The sequence below is a fragment of the Dioscorea cayenensis genome, unplaced genomic scaffold (assembly GCF_009730915.1).
Source record: "Dioscorea cayenensis subsp. rotundata cultivar TDr96_F1 unplaced genomic scaffold, TDr96_F1_v2_PseudoChromosome.rev07_lg8_w22 25.fasta BLBR01001802.1, whole genome shotgun sequence".
Lineage (NCBI taxonomy): Eukaryota > Viridiplantae > Streptophyta > Magnoliopsida > Dioscoreales > Dioscoreaceae > Dioscorea > Dioscorea cayenensis.
In genome coordinates this window covers 4451-19313 of record NW_024088193.1, presented here as the reverse complement: position 1 = coordinate 19313, position 14863 = coordinate 4451, and the positions used below count along the sequence as shown (strand labels likewise).

At 34.0% G+C, this 14863-nt stretch overlaps 1 long non-coding RNA gene across 2 annotated transcripts; it reads right to left on the bottom strand.

Annotated features, from left to right (window-relative positions):
• Window positions 1–6815: 6815 nt before the first annotated feature.
• LOC120257025 lies at window positions 6816–10964 on the bottom strand. 2 transcript variants are annotated; one of them, XR_005535486.1, is made up of 4 exons: window positions 10836–10964; window positions 10618–10700; window positions 8120–8191; window positions 6816–7114 (listed from the first exon to the last, which is right to left on the bottom strand). It is a non-coding gene; the product is annotated as an uncharacterized LOC120257025 (long non-coding RNA). The 2 variants fall into 2 exon arrangements; XR_005535485.1 differs by lacking the exon at window positions 6816–7114 and having other exon boundaries at window positions 7124–8191.
• Window positions 10965–14863: the final 3899 nt, after the last annotated feature.

Here is a 14863-nt window from a genome sequence, read left to right as displayed (position 1 = left end):
CCGTAAGCCACCCAGTTTGCCTTGTCTTTGTTCAAATAATGTCGAGAGAGCTCCAATTTCTTCGTTTAAAGTTTGGAATTCTTCTTTTGGAGTGCTTCCCTAAGCCTGAGAATGTGAAGCATACAAGATTTAGCATCAAATTCCACAATATGTTTCTAATACATGCCGAATGCGTGTACAAAGTGATATAAAATACATGAATGTTGTACGCTCATCAAGATTTCATAGGTGGAAAGTGATTGGGGGTATCTATATCAGCTCTGTACTGAATCAGTTACTATTTACTCTCCCCCGATTTCTCAACTCCTTATATTTTGTGTTGCTTGCTCTTTAATATTTGTTCACACACATCACTATTTTCATTTAGGTTAAGTTTCAGGATAGGAATTAGTATTAGTAATCTAAATCTTTTCTATGGATCAATACCCTACTTATATGAACACTTTACTACTTGATTGGCGCGTACACTTGCGTCAACCCCTATCAGAAGGGTTAAAAATTTTATCATTACTAGTTCACAATCATCATATCACTTGAAATAGATACTTAGTCATACACCCTTTTTCCTGAATTTTGTAATTTGTGATGCAGGCTACAGATATTACTGTGATGCAAACTGTCACTGCTACCAATGAGTCAAGATATGATTCTTTGCTGAGGATTTACAAGGAGATAGACTTAAGCAGCAGAAAATACGTATTCTAGGTATGCCAAAATTTCTTCCTCTCCATCTCCTTATCCCTCTTACCTATTATAAGTTTAGAAACCTCATTATGTCTTAAGGCATATCCTTTATCTTACTTTCTTCGGTTGCTTGTCTTCTTGACCTAATGCTGTTGTTGTTCTTGATGTCTTGAATTTCCTCTTGACACCTGCGGTAAATATAAGTTGGAATTATTTTCTCTATGATACACTATTTTTTGTTCTATCTTAGCTAAGGCCAACTCTTTGTTGAGATGTTTGTAGGTACTGAGTCAAGATGTGGTGCATAGACTTGGAGGATTTAGTAGGGAAGGACGGGAAATTGCATGGATTTGGCTAAAAGTATGTTATGCAGTTCTCAATTTAGCATAACTATGTTTAAAAAATTGTTCACACGTCGATAATAGTCATTGATAACTTTTATTAAATGCAGGAAAACTGGGATTACATCTCAAATACATGGGGTTCTAGTTTTCTAATCACTCCTTTTATCAGTCCTATCATCTCACCCATATGTCTAACATTATTCTCACTCTTCCCTTGAAACCTTGTATAAAAACTAAGCTTAATCTGCCAGTGTATCAGTTTTCATCTGATGTGAAAGCTAAGGAAATCGAAGCATTCTTTGCAACAAGAATCAAACCTTTGATATCCCGAACACTGAAAAAACGGCTAGAGCGTGTCGGGAACAATGCAAGATGGATCAATTACATTAATAATTTATAAGTACAGGATGTATTAGATACTAGGTTTCCATCTCTACTTAATGCTAGTACGGTGAATGAAAAAAAAAACTAAATTTATGCTTTGTCTTGAGAGGTTTTCTTTAAGAATAAATTGGACTTTTCCAATCTTCATCTTCGGTATTTTTGTTAGTTCTTTACTAAGCTCCTTAAGTTGTTTATGTGAATGATTAGTTACCACAAACCCTCAGTAATTTAGTAGTATTATTTTTTGCTAGTAAATTATAGTCATAGTGATGCGGAGCTTATTGAGGAGCAAGCTTGTGTCTTTCTGGACAAATGGAACATGGCCTAACAAGGGTATTCCAGTAATTTTTCAAGCAGTGGATTTTTGGTTTTTAAGGGTCTCACTTGAAGGAAAACGGGTCAACGAGCACAAATCACCAGCTCTACTTGTGAGTCATGCTAGTTTTCAGCCGAATTCCATCATCTTGGCCTCGAAAACAGCAATTTTGCCATTTTAGGAAAGATTTGGTTTCATTATGTCTTAGGCTAGAAATTTCTGATTTGTAAGCCGTTTGTGGCAATAGTCTTTATTTTGTTAAACCTTTTATTTCTTGCTGATATTTGAGAATTTACCATTTTTGGTAAATTTTCAAATTATCTCCTTTCTTATTGTTTTTTTGCCTATTTATTGTAAGCCTATGGGCAAGAGAAAATCAGTTTTGTGATCATTATTTCATTGAGTAATAAAGATTTTACTCTTCCCAATTCCTGGATATCTCTGATCAATAGGTGTTGGAAGCTTGTTACCGGGTATTTGTGCGCGATTCAACGGTCTCAAGTATACTGCTGCATCAGTTTGGTACCAGATCCAAATCGATCATGCCACCCCGAGGACGAGGTGCGGGTCGCCTTGCACAAAGGATGAAGGAGATCTACAATCGTAATGACGATGCTAGATTTGAGCAGCGAGTTGGCCACCTCTTAGATCATCGGGTGGTGTGAATGATGGAGGAGTTGACTGAACGGTTTACCCAAATGATGGGTAACGTCAATCAAGGGCGTGTTCCCAAAAGTGGAAGTAAAGGCACCATTGAGGAAGACAATGGCTACTTTGCTGACATTGCCATGGAAGGGCGATGAGGAGGGCAAGATCATGGGGGTGACAATCGACACTACCGCAATGAAGATAGGCGTTGGGAATCTGGTATACGGGTCGATATTCCAGAATTCCATGGTGGACTACAGGTGGAGAAGTTTCTTGACTGACTGACCACTGTCAAGGAGATCTTGGAGTTCAAAGGGGTCCCGAATGATAGAAGGGTGGCGTTAGTAGCGACGCGGCTGTGTGGGCGCCTAACCGCTTGGTTACAACAACTGAAGCTCAACCGCAGCAGGTTGGGCAAGGACAAGATTAACTCTTGGGATAAGATGAAGAAACACATGTGCTCTAATTTCTTACCCCCATAATTACCAGCGCATGATTTTTAGCCGATCGCATAATCTACGCCAAGGAACTTGCACCGTGGAGGAGTACACCACAGAGTTCTATCAGTTGCTGGCTCGGAACAAAGTTCAAGAATCAACAGATCAGTTGGTGGCGAGGTACATTGGTAGCTTGCGGACCCAGATCTAGGAGACCGTCAACCTGTTTGACCCAGTCTCTATCTCGGCAGCCCATCAGCAAGCTTTGATTATGGAGCGGCTGCAACGATGTTCAGTTCCATTAAGTTCTGGGGGAACAGATGGAGGAGGCCGTCTGATTCCCTCTTCTACGGGTGGACCAGCCCGAGGGAAAGTTATCGTGGAGCATTCCACATGAACTAGCATGACAAGGGGAACCAGTAGCATCGTTAAGTGTTTCAATTGTGAAAAAAAGGGGCATCGCCAAGCAGATTACAAGAAAGCAGGGAAGAGAGTTATGCTTGCCGAGGAAGAAGAGGATACGGGAGACATTCTTCCGCCTGTATTTGACGAAGATGCCTTTGATGAGGAGATTGTTGATGGTGAATTGGTACGAAGGTCCTACTTGACACCCAAGGCTACTGAAGATGATTGGCGGCGAAGATGTATGTCCTGAAGAACTACTTGATAAGCTACCACAATTAAGTGATGTTCAACATCAGATTGGTGTGGGCCTTCTAAATCAAGGGCGAATTCGAGGGCAAATTCTGTTCAACCTAGGGAGAATGATGCGGGACGTATTGAGGAGCAAGCCTGTGTCTTTCCGGACAAATGGAACATGGCCTAACAAAGGGTATTCTAGTAATTTTTCAAGCGGTGGATTTTTGGTTTTTAAGGGTCTCACTTGAAGGAAAACGGGTCAACAAGCACAAATCACTAGCTTTTCTTGTGAGTCATGCCAGTTTTCGGCCGAATTCCATCATTTTGGCCTCGAAAACAGCAATTTTGCCATTATAGGAAAGATTTGATTTCATTATATCTTAGGCTAGAAATCTTTGATTTATAAGCCATTTGTGACAATAGTCTTTATTTTGTTAAACCTTTTATTTCTTGCTGATATTTGAGAATTTATTATTTTTGGTAAATTTTCAAATTATCTCCTTTCTTATTGTTATTTTCGCCTATTTATTGTAAGCCTATGGGCAAGAGAAAATCAGTTTTATGATCATTATTTCATTGAGTAATAAAGATTTTACTCTTCCCAATTCCTGGCTATCTTTGATCAACAGGTGTTGCAAGCTTGTTACCGGATATTTGTGTGTGAATCAATGGTCTCAAGTATACTGCTGCGTCACATAGTGTTTGAATTGAATTATTTTGGCCAATTAGATAGGTTTTTTTAGTCTAAAAATTATTTTATCTTTATTTCACTATTAAAGGAAAATTGGGATTGATGTTGGATGGATACGGCATATAGATGAGTGGCAGGAGTTGTGAGCCCACGCACTCAGTCCCATGGAACCAAGACATGTGACACAAAGACCATTCTTTCTTAAAAAAAATATTAAATTTTATACTAAAACTTTGAAAGTGGTACTATTGTCATTTAATCCAGCTCTTATTTTGACAAGGATCACATGTTCTCTTCTTCTATGGAATGACTAACTTTTCCTCTTTCTCTCTCATTGAACCATTTATTTAAAATATTAAGAAATTTTTAAAAATAAAATCTATTTATTTGGTAATAAACTCATTCACCATGGTAATGTTTTTTTTTAAACTACATGAACAATAATAGATTGAGAAAATTTTAAATTGTTAACTAATCAACATAAACTAAGAAATTATTCTAAATGGAAATAATATTTACATATATTGCAAATAAATCCCTTTGAAATCATCAATTGCAAAAAGACAAACAACCATAAACTTTCAAAGTGGATATAACTTCCAATTCCTGTTAATAACTTTGAAATCAACTAGGGTATTCAGGATATAATCATTGAAAAAACAATGACAACATGAACCTATAAAAAAAAGATATCATAAAAATATAACTTGAGTACTCCAAAAAAGAAAAAAAAGAAAAAAAAAGAAAAATACAGCTAGCCAATCAAAACATCCTCAATTTCACTAACAAATTTGAGATTTAAACATGTTCAAAAGTTCAAGGTCCAGAGATTACAAATAAACTTAATTATCAAATCCAAAAATAAAGATTGAATTGCGTCCATTCTTGAGAGTTAGCACATTGTGAAGTAATCAAGTAACCAAGCTTTACTCCATAAAACATAAAACATAACACATAATAAATTGAGCTTGCACCAGCATAATCAACTCCTTTTCAAAAGCTTTGTAGCAGTACTACTTAAAGGAATAAAGGACAAAAAGATTATCAATCTATGTTAATTGTATAAAAATGATTAAGTACCATAAGTAAGTATTAAAAATAACTATATAATAAAGTAACATCAACTACTAAAAAACAGATATAAGTTGGATGAAGTCTTATCAAGATAAGTTAACAAAAATAGCATTCACTCATTTTTATAGCTATGATACAAATAGAATAAACTTCTTCTCAAAGCCAATTAGAGAAATTGATTGATAATAGCAGCTTGTAAGAATATGTTACATATACTTGACTAAGAATAAAGCTTGTAATCACACCAAAACAAACCTTGATGGAGACATTTAGATTGGAATTATTATCACATGTATGTACTTGTTGAGGTTCAACCACTAATGGTGGGACAAAAATAAATAAATTATGATAATAATATTTTACATATACATCAAATTGTTTCATGTAAGTATTAATAGATCATTGAGTACCTTTGCTTGGTTGAGTTAGTGTAATTTCTAAATTCTTTTTGGGCTTTCTTTCTTTGTGATTTTTCTCCCAAAATGCTTTCTTTCTTCCTCCACTTCCTTTACGTTTTGTTAGAGGAGGGTCACGGATTGTTATTTGGGTTGACATAATCGTTTGTTGTGACAAGCACTCATTATTGTTGCCATTTGAAACTTCAAAACTTTGCATTTTGATAGCCTTTTCAACCTCTTGTCTTGTCTTCCTCAACCAATGCAAAGCTACTTTGTAGACCTCTACAGAGTAAGATCGTTTGGTTGCAACTTTTGATGCTTCATGGGAAAGGGTGCTATATCTGAGCGTCAAATGAGTATGAAAATCTTCTTCAACTTGTTGGCCTTCTTCATCAAATACTTTTCCACATTTTGCATTCCTTGTCCATCATTGTAACATGTATTTTTCTAGAATATTATCAATCTTAGCAATAATAAATACCTTCAGAATGTGTCGACATAATAAACCCTCAAACTCGAACTTGCAACAAGTACATCTCACAAAAAAGAAACTCGGTCCCAAGCAAAGTTTGATGACTCTAACTTCTTTTTTAGGTATCCAACATCTATATGAAGCTATATTCCCATTCTCTTCAATTTTTTCACACTTGTAACGAAGACTACCAAGTAGTTCTTCTTAAAATTTTGCAAATACTGCCGATGTGTACAATTTGCTTACTTCTTCTTCAATAGGCATATGAAGAATTAAGAATGGTTGCACATTGTTCATTTTAAAGTCAGTTTCAATTTCTTTCTCTTTCTCCCAACGTCTAATTAGTGCCTTATCAACACATTGAACAAAACCCAATAGCAACATTTTCTACTCAAAAACCCTTTGAAAAAATTGTTTATACTCTCACTTCATTGAGTGGTACACATATCTGCACAAAAGAAGCCATGGGAATACACAGGAACCTAGTGATGATGTTTCATGTACATTCTCAATATCCAATAATTCTCATTCAAATCATATTTAGTAAGCAATTCAGCCCACTTTTCTTCAAAATCTTCAATAATTTCATGACTCCTCACACAATAAGACAAATCTTGTCACACCCTGACCTACGGGCCACAGGACATGACAACCACCGCGACAACCGGAGGAGAGATACCTCACCACTCAACCCTCGAGTTGCCGCAAGGCTGACCAAATACTGGAAATCAACCACCTCAAACAACAAGTATAATATAGGGAAGTCAAAGGTAAGCAAGGGAAGCATCAACAACATGACTTGATAGTAGAGTTCAAGAACTACCCTGATAACAAGTACAACGGAGTTTCCAAGAAGTTAGACAAACATACAAACCATGCTTTTAGAGTTTCAAACACACTAATGGATCCATGCTCGACTACAACATATACATGCTCAAGGATTACATAAATGAAAGTGGTATCGAATGAAAACAGATAGTGGATGCCCAGCACACAGCTTTAATACCTCACTACTGCCTGTAAAAGCCTGGGGAGAGAAAAGAGGGGTGAGCAACTAAATATACTCAGTGAGTGGGTTAGCACAATACTACAAGAATACACCAAAATACACGGAATAACTCACCAAAATAATGCTTTACTAATACCAACAGCCAACAGTTTAGAATGTAGATACACATAAAAAAAATCATCGATATAATATAACAACAGATAGTGTCAAGTAAGCCTTTCAACCCCAACTAGAGTTTACAACAACAAATCCACGAAAGACCAAATATAGGGTTTATACTACAAAACAAATTAAACATTAAGCCAAACTTTTATAATAATCCAAATGGATCATAATAGTTCCACTCATATATATATAGAACAACTATATAATACGAGTCACAAAATCCATAAAATAGATACTCACCGTCAAAACCACAAATTGAATATAACACTACAAAAGGAACGCAACATGGTCTAGAAACCTCTCTAAACTTTCATCGTGCTGCAGCTAAGTTCAGAGCCATCAAGGAACTCATATCCTTAATGTTGATCCATTGGTTCACCGTGTGGTGACCCCGGCTTCCCGATGAACATCTAATAGGGCTCTACACTCCCATCTGAATAGGACCAATACGTTTGTCGGTTTTCCACGCCACCTCAACAGGTTGGCCATGAAAACCACCTACTGCAGTAGGATGTCACCAACCAAGTAATACAAACATGTATCTCACAATGAGGAGTCCATAACCAGAACAAAAATCAATATCCAAAATATCTGCCATTTCTCCACGGAAATGATAAGCACAAGTATATCCAATGATTTTATCATAAATCAACACACAATTTGTGAATCACGTAACAATCAAAAAATCCTTTCCTTAGAACAATAATACCTTTCAAGTATAAAACATCACTAAATAAACTCATTTTAAGTCAATCAAAACCTCAATTTAAGTATAGAAGAAAATAAAACTTTACTTCGCAATATAGAATCATTATAGGTATTCTCCTAGTAGAATTATGCATAATTAATCCCACTCACAACTTTGATGATACCACTTCCCCAAACGCTAATCCTCTACTCGATCTTTGCCTCGAGCCAACGCTTCACCTCCTTACCAAAGCACAACAAAACACAACAAATATTAATATAAAAGCCAAACAAGAAACCCAAGTTTGATTTCTATCAAACAACCCTATATTGATCCTAGGGTTGACTGAAAACTTGATTTTTAGGTTACCAATGAATTCCTAATGCCTTGGGCTTCAATTTGGACGAAAGAAATACAAGAAAAGACCAAAAAGTTTTAGTGTTACAGTACTACTACAGTAAATCTTGATTGCTAAGGTACCAAGAATTGCTATAGTACCCCCAAAACTTTTTACAACAAAGCCAACCCTAAAACAATGGCTTCTCGCTGATTTACCACACCAAATTACGAAATTTCTTGACAAACATACACAAAAACTAATCACAAGATTGAGGGCTTCGATTTAATCCTAAAAGCCACTCAAACCAAGGTTTATTTTTAGGGTTTCAAAGACTTCAAAAACGATGGAATATGAGAAAAATACAAATAAAAAAACCTTAGATCAAAACCTTACCAAGCTCAAGAGAATGAGAGGAAGAGAGTAGGAGCGTTGATTTGCCGAAAAAGCTTGTCGACAAATTTATTTTTCAAAGAAGGGTGTTCGGCCAAATGAAGAAGAAGGAATGAAAACAAAGAAGAAGAGAAGGAAATGAGAAATAGAGAAGGCCACGTTGCTTCTCTTATCCTCATTCAATTTAATTAATTAATTTTTTTTTAAACAAAAGGGAAAATGACCAAAATGCCCTTAATAATAGAAAATAGCAAGAAAAGAGTTCAAAATACCATTTTGCCCTTGGTTTTTGGCTGGTTTTCACACACAACCTACTGTGCAATCATGCAAGGATGCCACTAGTGCAAAATAACCATTTTACCCCTAATGCATGCATAACAATCTAAAAAAAATATAAGGTCAAAAATCATGACAGGGTACCACAAATCTTATCCAAACTTGAATCCCCTTGTGAATAATCTCCCTAGATGTCTTTTAGTATTCTGAAACATATGCCTTAAGCAACATCGATGAATGGTATTTAACAAGACTTTGGAAATTGCACCCGTGATAGCTGAATCTTGATCCGTGAGAATCACTTTTGGATGACTTCCTTTCATCGCTTGTAGCCAATTCTCAAGTACCCAAACAAAAGAATACTTTGTTTCATAAAAATCAATGCACACCCAAATGGCAATGCATATTTATTTGTTCCATAAGTTGGATCCAAACAAACAACATCTCCAAAGTAGCTATAATCCATTTTACACCTTGCATAACTCCAAAATATGCTTGTTAATTTTCCATCGATGATAAGTTGGATTGCAAAAAAAAAAAAAAGAGGGTTCTTTATTTGCATTTTATTTAAATAATCTAATAATCTTTGTGAATCTTCCACAGAAAATTCTATTTTTCTTCTAGTGTGCATATAATTTCTTTCATCTAGCTCGAGAAATCCAACATTTTGACTTCCTTGAGATTCTTGTGAAAGGTAATTCATCATAAGGTTGGTTCTAATGCCTAACTGTTTCATTTTATCAATCATATCTTTTTGACTTTCATCAATTTTCCTATGTGATGGCAAAAGATGACATTTTCTTGGAGTTGCTAAGATATGATTGTGTTCCTCAACAAACATAGAAACAACCCATGATCCATCCAAGTCTTTGTTTACTAAAAGTTTAGCATTGCAACAACAACGTCTTTCACCCCCTTGCCTTCACTTGTTGCCTTCATTCTTCTTAAATCTTTCCTCTCTATAACCTTCCTTAGAGCAATACAAGCATCGCCCAACAACCGTATCATCTTTTTCTGATTTTCATATTGGTCCTTTTCTCACACTAAACCCTTTTCGGTATGCATAATGATTAAAAAAGTCAAGCTTCATCCACAAAATAAAAAGCCAGACCAACATATGGATTCAAAGAAATCTTTCTTAGAGAAAAAGTATTTTCAGTAACTTTTTCATTGGTGTGTTCCCCTTAGGTTTCATTGTGTTCATAGGCTTCATCTTCATTCAAAGATTGATTTTCATTTTCTTTCTCCAATTCAAATTCATTTGCATTATATATATGATCATCCACTTCCCATACTTCTAGACATGAATTTTGTACTTCAACGATACTTGCCATTTTTCAGAAAATATTAAAAAAATGTGTATCTGTTTAACTAAAAAAAATATATTAGTTTAGATTGAATATTCTATGGCAATAGATATTTTTCAATATTTAAAAAGTCAGACACAACAATTACTATAATTGAAAAAAAAACCTATAAACATAATTCATGAAAATCCCAACAAAAAAACAAAGAGAATATAAAAGAATTATTACGGTAAAAAAACTTCAAAAGAAGAAGAAGAAGAAGAAGAAGAAGGGCAAAAAAGAAACAAATGGTCATAATGTCATCATTCCAATAATTCAACTAGGTAAACTCCTCTAAAAATCTATGAAAATATACCAAATAATAAAGATATACAAAATTCCCCGGCTTTAGATTCAATCAAACCCTTCTATCCATGCTTTCCCGCTTTCTTGTTTTTTCTATACAAATAGATCGATAAAATCTTGTTAATATCTTCTCAAATATGAGGTTGAGTTTGTACATACTCACACAAAGAAAGGAAGAGAAAGAAAAAGAGAGATATAGAAAGAGAGAAAGAGATTGAGAGAGCTTACCTTATTAGGCAATTAGGGCATGGTAGTTGTGAGAGATTCGAAGCCAAAATTCATAAAGAGAAAGAAGAAGACTAAGGGAAAGGGAGAGGGAGAAAGAGATAAGAAGAGGGGGACGGAGGGAGGGAGGGAAAGAAGATAGGTCGGTCGTTCAGGAGAAAAAGAGAACATGTGATCTCTAAAAAGTAAGAGTTGGATTAAATGGCAATAATACCCTTTTTAAAGTTTAATATAAAATTTAATTTTTTTTTAAATGGTTAGTGTGATCCCACGTCTCAGTTTTGTGGTCCGTGGGATCACAACTCGAGTGGGAGTAGGAATATAACATGGGTAGTGTTATGAATATGACTCATCATGTGCGCTGTTTTTGGTTTAGAGAAAGAAAAATAAAAAAAGGATTTTAGTTTTATTGACAAATAAAACATTTAAATAAAATGGATAAAAATAAACTATTGTGTGATAAATATATAAATTATTGATAGCAAATATGTTATAAATGGTAATTAGAACAACAAAATAATTCAAATATTAAACTTTTCTTATGTTTCTTTTGTTAGGATTTTTTTTTTAACATTTATTGAATTTATTTAAATTGTATTTTTCTTCCCCATTATGATTTTATTTGTTGTTATTCTTCACATACATATTTTAGTCATTAAATGGTAGGGTGTTATTAAGTAAGAGTTTTCTGTTGTTCTTTATTGTTTGTCTTTACACTAAATTAGTAAAAATAAAAAATTATCTTTCCCCTCTAAAATTATATTTTAGAGAACTATTAGTTCAATAAAGTATGGTTAAATTAATAAATTTTTAAAAAATTGATAATTATCGTCACTGATACGCCAGTTGCTTGGGGAACATTAAATTGGGATGGGGTGGGGGATGTTTAATGCTTTCGACAAATGGCCAAATAATTAGAAATTAATGCTTTAGACCAATGTTATCAAAATCGGCCCGGACATCGACCCGGTCTAGGCTTCGGGTCTTGGGTCAACTGGTTCAACCGCCGGGTCATTCGGGTCAATGCCGGGTTAATAAAATTATTTTTAAATATTATTTTTAAAATTATAAATTAGTTTTTAATTCTATAATAATATATAACATTTATTTATTATTTGTTATCAAATAAATAATTTGAAGGGACAAAAATAAATTATAAAAATACATGACAAGCATAAAAATTAAAACCGATACATAATAAAATTTCAAAATTCAAGCTCTACATGACATAACAGACTCAACCTAATATCAAACTCATTCAAATATTTCATACATAACAAAACACAACACAATATCATATGAATCCATAGTGAAATTTCAAATTTAATCAAACCAACTCAATCCAATACATAACAAAAGTTACAAAAATTAAAGGATGAAAATGTCATTTTATAAACAAGCATTAACCCGCCCGGGTCATTGAAACCCGCCCGGATCACCGGGTTTGGCCGGGTCACACCGGGTCACACCGGGTTGATTACATGTCCGGTCTAATTAGAGACCCGGACTGGTTTAGTCACTGGGTCACCGGGTCGACCAGTCAAACTGCCGGGCCGGTCCGGGTTTGATAACACTGCTTTAGACAACATCCCCATCATGCAAGGACATATTTGAAAGGACACATATATTATATCCATAATAATTTGAGGTCAGTCAAACTATAGGTCAAACTAGAATATTAATTCCTTTGCCTTTTCATGTATGTGCACCCAAAATTTAGAAATGAGTAGTCATTGTTCGTACACTTTCTAGATGGCCTCGTCAACAATTATTCATTGCATATGCAGCATCACAATCTTGCAAACGCATATTAGAAAAGACAAATATATATGTATATATATATTTGAGGCTAATCAAACTAATAATGAAAATTTTGCCAAATCTAAATTATTACTCATTTCTTGATGTGTGTGTATATATATATTCATGCAGTGCACAAGTATAAAATATAAATAATTAGTCAGTATTCATACACTACAGTAAAATTTTTATTGAAGTCACCACTGGTTAGATAAATTTGATTTTTTTTCAATCTTTTAAACTAACAAAAAAAAATTCATTTGAGTTATTTGAGTTGTTCAAATGCATAAGAGATGCTCAATGTGACCAATTTGTCTCATTTTGTTAGTCACATGACAAAATACATGTCAAATGTTCATCTATATGGCCAAGTTTGTGATGTCAAATGACATGGACCACCAACCAAAAAAAAAAAAGGTTTTCCTCCCGAAGAAAATACACTTATGTTATATCAACATCAATTTTTTTTTAAGCTATATGTTTAAAAAATAATATATAGTATGTCATGTAACTGCAGAGTCAGAAACTATAAAACAGGGTATAAAACAGGGGGTGAATTATAAAAGAAAATTTCAATTAATAAAATTTTATAATTTTTAAAAATTTATTTATATGTTAATTTATAGTTTAGTTTATACAAGTTAGATATCAAATAATAAATTTTTAAAAAACTATGCTAATAATATAAGTTTATATATTGTATAAACTAATTCATAAAAAACCAAAACCAACGACAAAGTGGTTTATTGATAATTGGATCTTGTTAGAACCCTTCACTTGAGGGTTCGAATCAAGAGTGAGGGCACATTCCTGAAGTGTGAGTAGTGGTTGTGTGTAGGTGGTTCCAGCGCTCATATGTGTGCGGACCTAGTCGCCACTTATTCCGCCAAGGCTTATGCATAACCTTGCCTTTTTTAGGGGCCTAGCAGTTCATCTTGCCAAAAAAAAAAATTGTAAAAAATCAAAAACTAAAATATAATTTTTTTTAAAAGAAATATACTACATAAAACAATTTATAAAATATCAATTGATCAAACAATAAATTTTTGTACATATGTTTTAAAAAAATTATTATGATTTAGATTATACGTATTAATTTGTAAAAACAAACGGATTTAAAAAAAAAAAATTATAACAACATTAGTTTGCTGCATCATCTACATAGACAGACATGAAATGTCACCATAGAAAAGCACGTGGTCATTTTTTTTATTAACATGTCACATGCTATGTTAGCCCTTTTAAACCATCTTTTTTATGATGTGTTATGTCTGCATATGCAGATGACATGGCAAACTGGTATTGGGGGTGGCAAATCTAATATATATATATATATGTCATCAAATTCTCCATGGAATCTCCTTGGTAGCATCCTTAGTGAACACAAATTAAAGTTAGGTGACCAAAATGATAAAAATTAAAGTTAAATATTTAAAATAAAAAATGACTATAGTACAATACCCATCCAAAAATTTAACCAAATATTTAACAAGATTTATGCCACATAGTTGATAAAGAATGAAAGAAAGACTAATTTGAATATTTCATGTGCGGTAAGGGAACTAAAATGAATTTTTTTGAGTTAATAAATGAAAATAAATAATCAAATCTATATGACAATCAGTAGTGGCTTTAACACTTTTTTCCTGTGGGATTTATTTTGCTAAAATGAAGAACTAAACCCATTTTTTTTATAGCTTTGTTTTCTTGTATGATAATTTAATCGAACACTACTTGTCTTCTTGTTTTTGCCAAAAACAATGTCCGAGCTAGTGTTTGACAGATACAACAACCATCCTACCATGTTTTTGTATCTTGTAGCATATGTATCTCCTATATTAACTTCCTTGCATAGTTTCTCACATGTATTCATGGGTATTGGGTATTGACGTGCTTTTGCATCCTTGCATGTATTCAAGATAGGCATGTTGAATTTACTCATCAGGTCTTTTGCATATCTACTTTGGGACACAAAGACATATCTCTTGCTCCGCTTAATCTCTAGTCCCAATAAGTGGTGCAGGGACCCCAAATTAGACATCTCGAATGCAGTCATCATGCCTATCTTGAATTCCTCTATCGCCACCATCGATAACCCCATGTATATAATATCGTCCACATAGAGACACACTAGCAGCTGAATTGAATCTCCTTATTGGGTTAGCCTATTTTCACTTCTGAGAAAACCATTCTACATAGAGTAGCCATCAATTCTACTATACCACACTTGA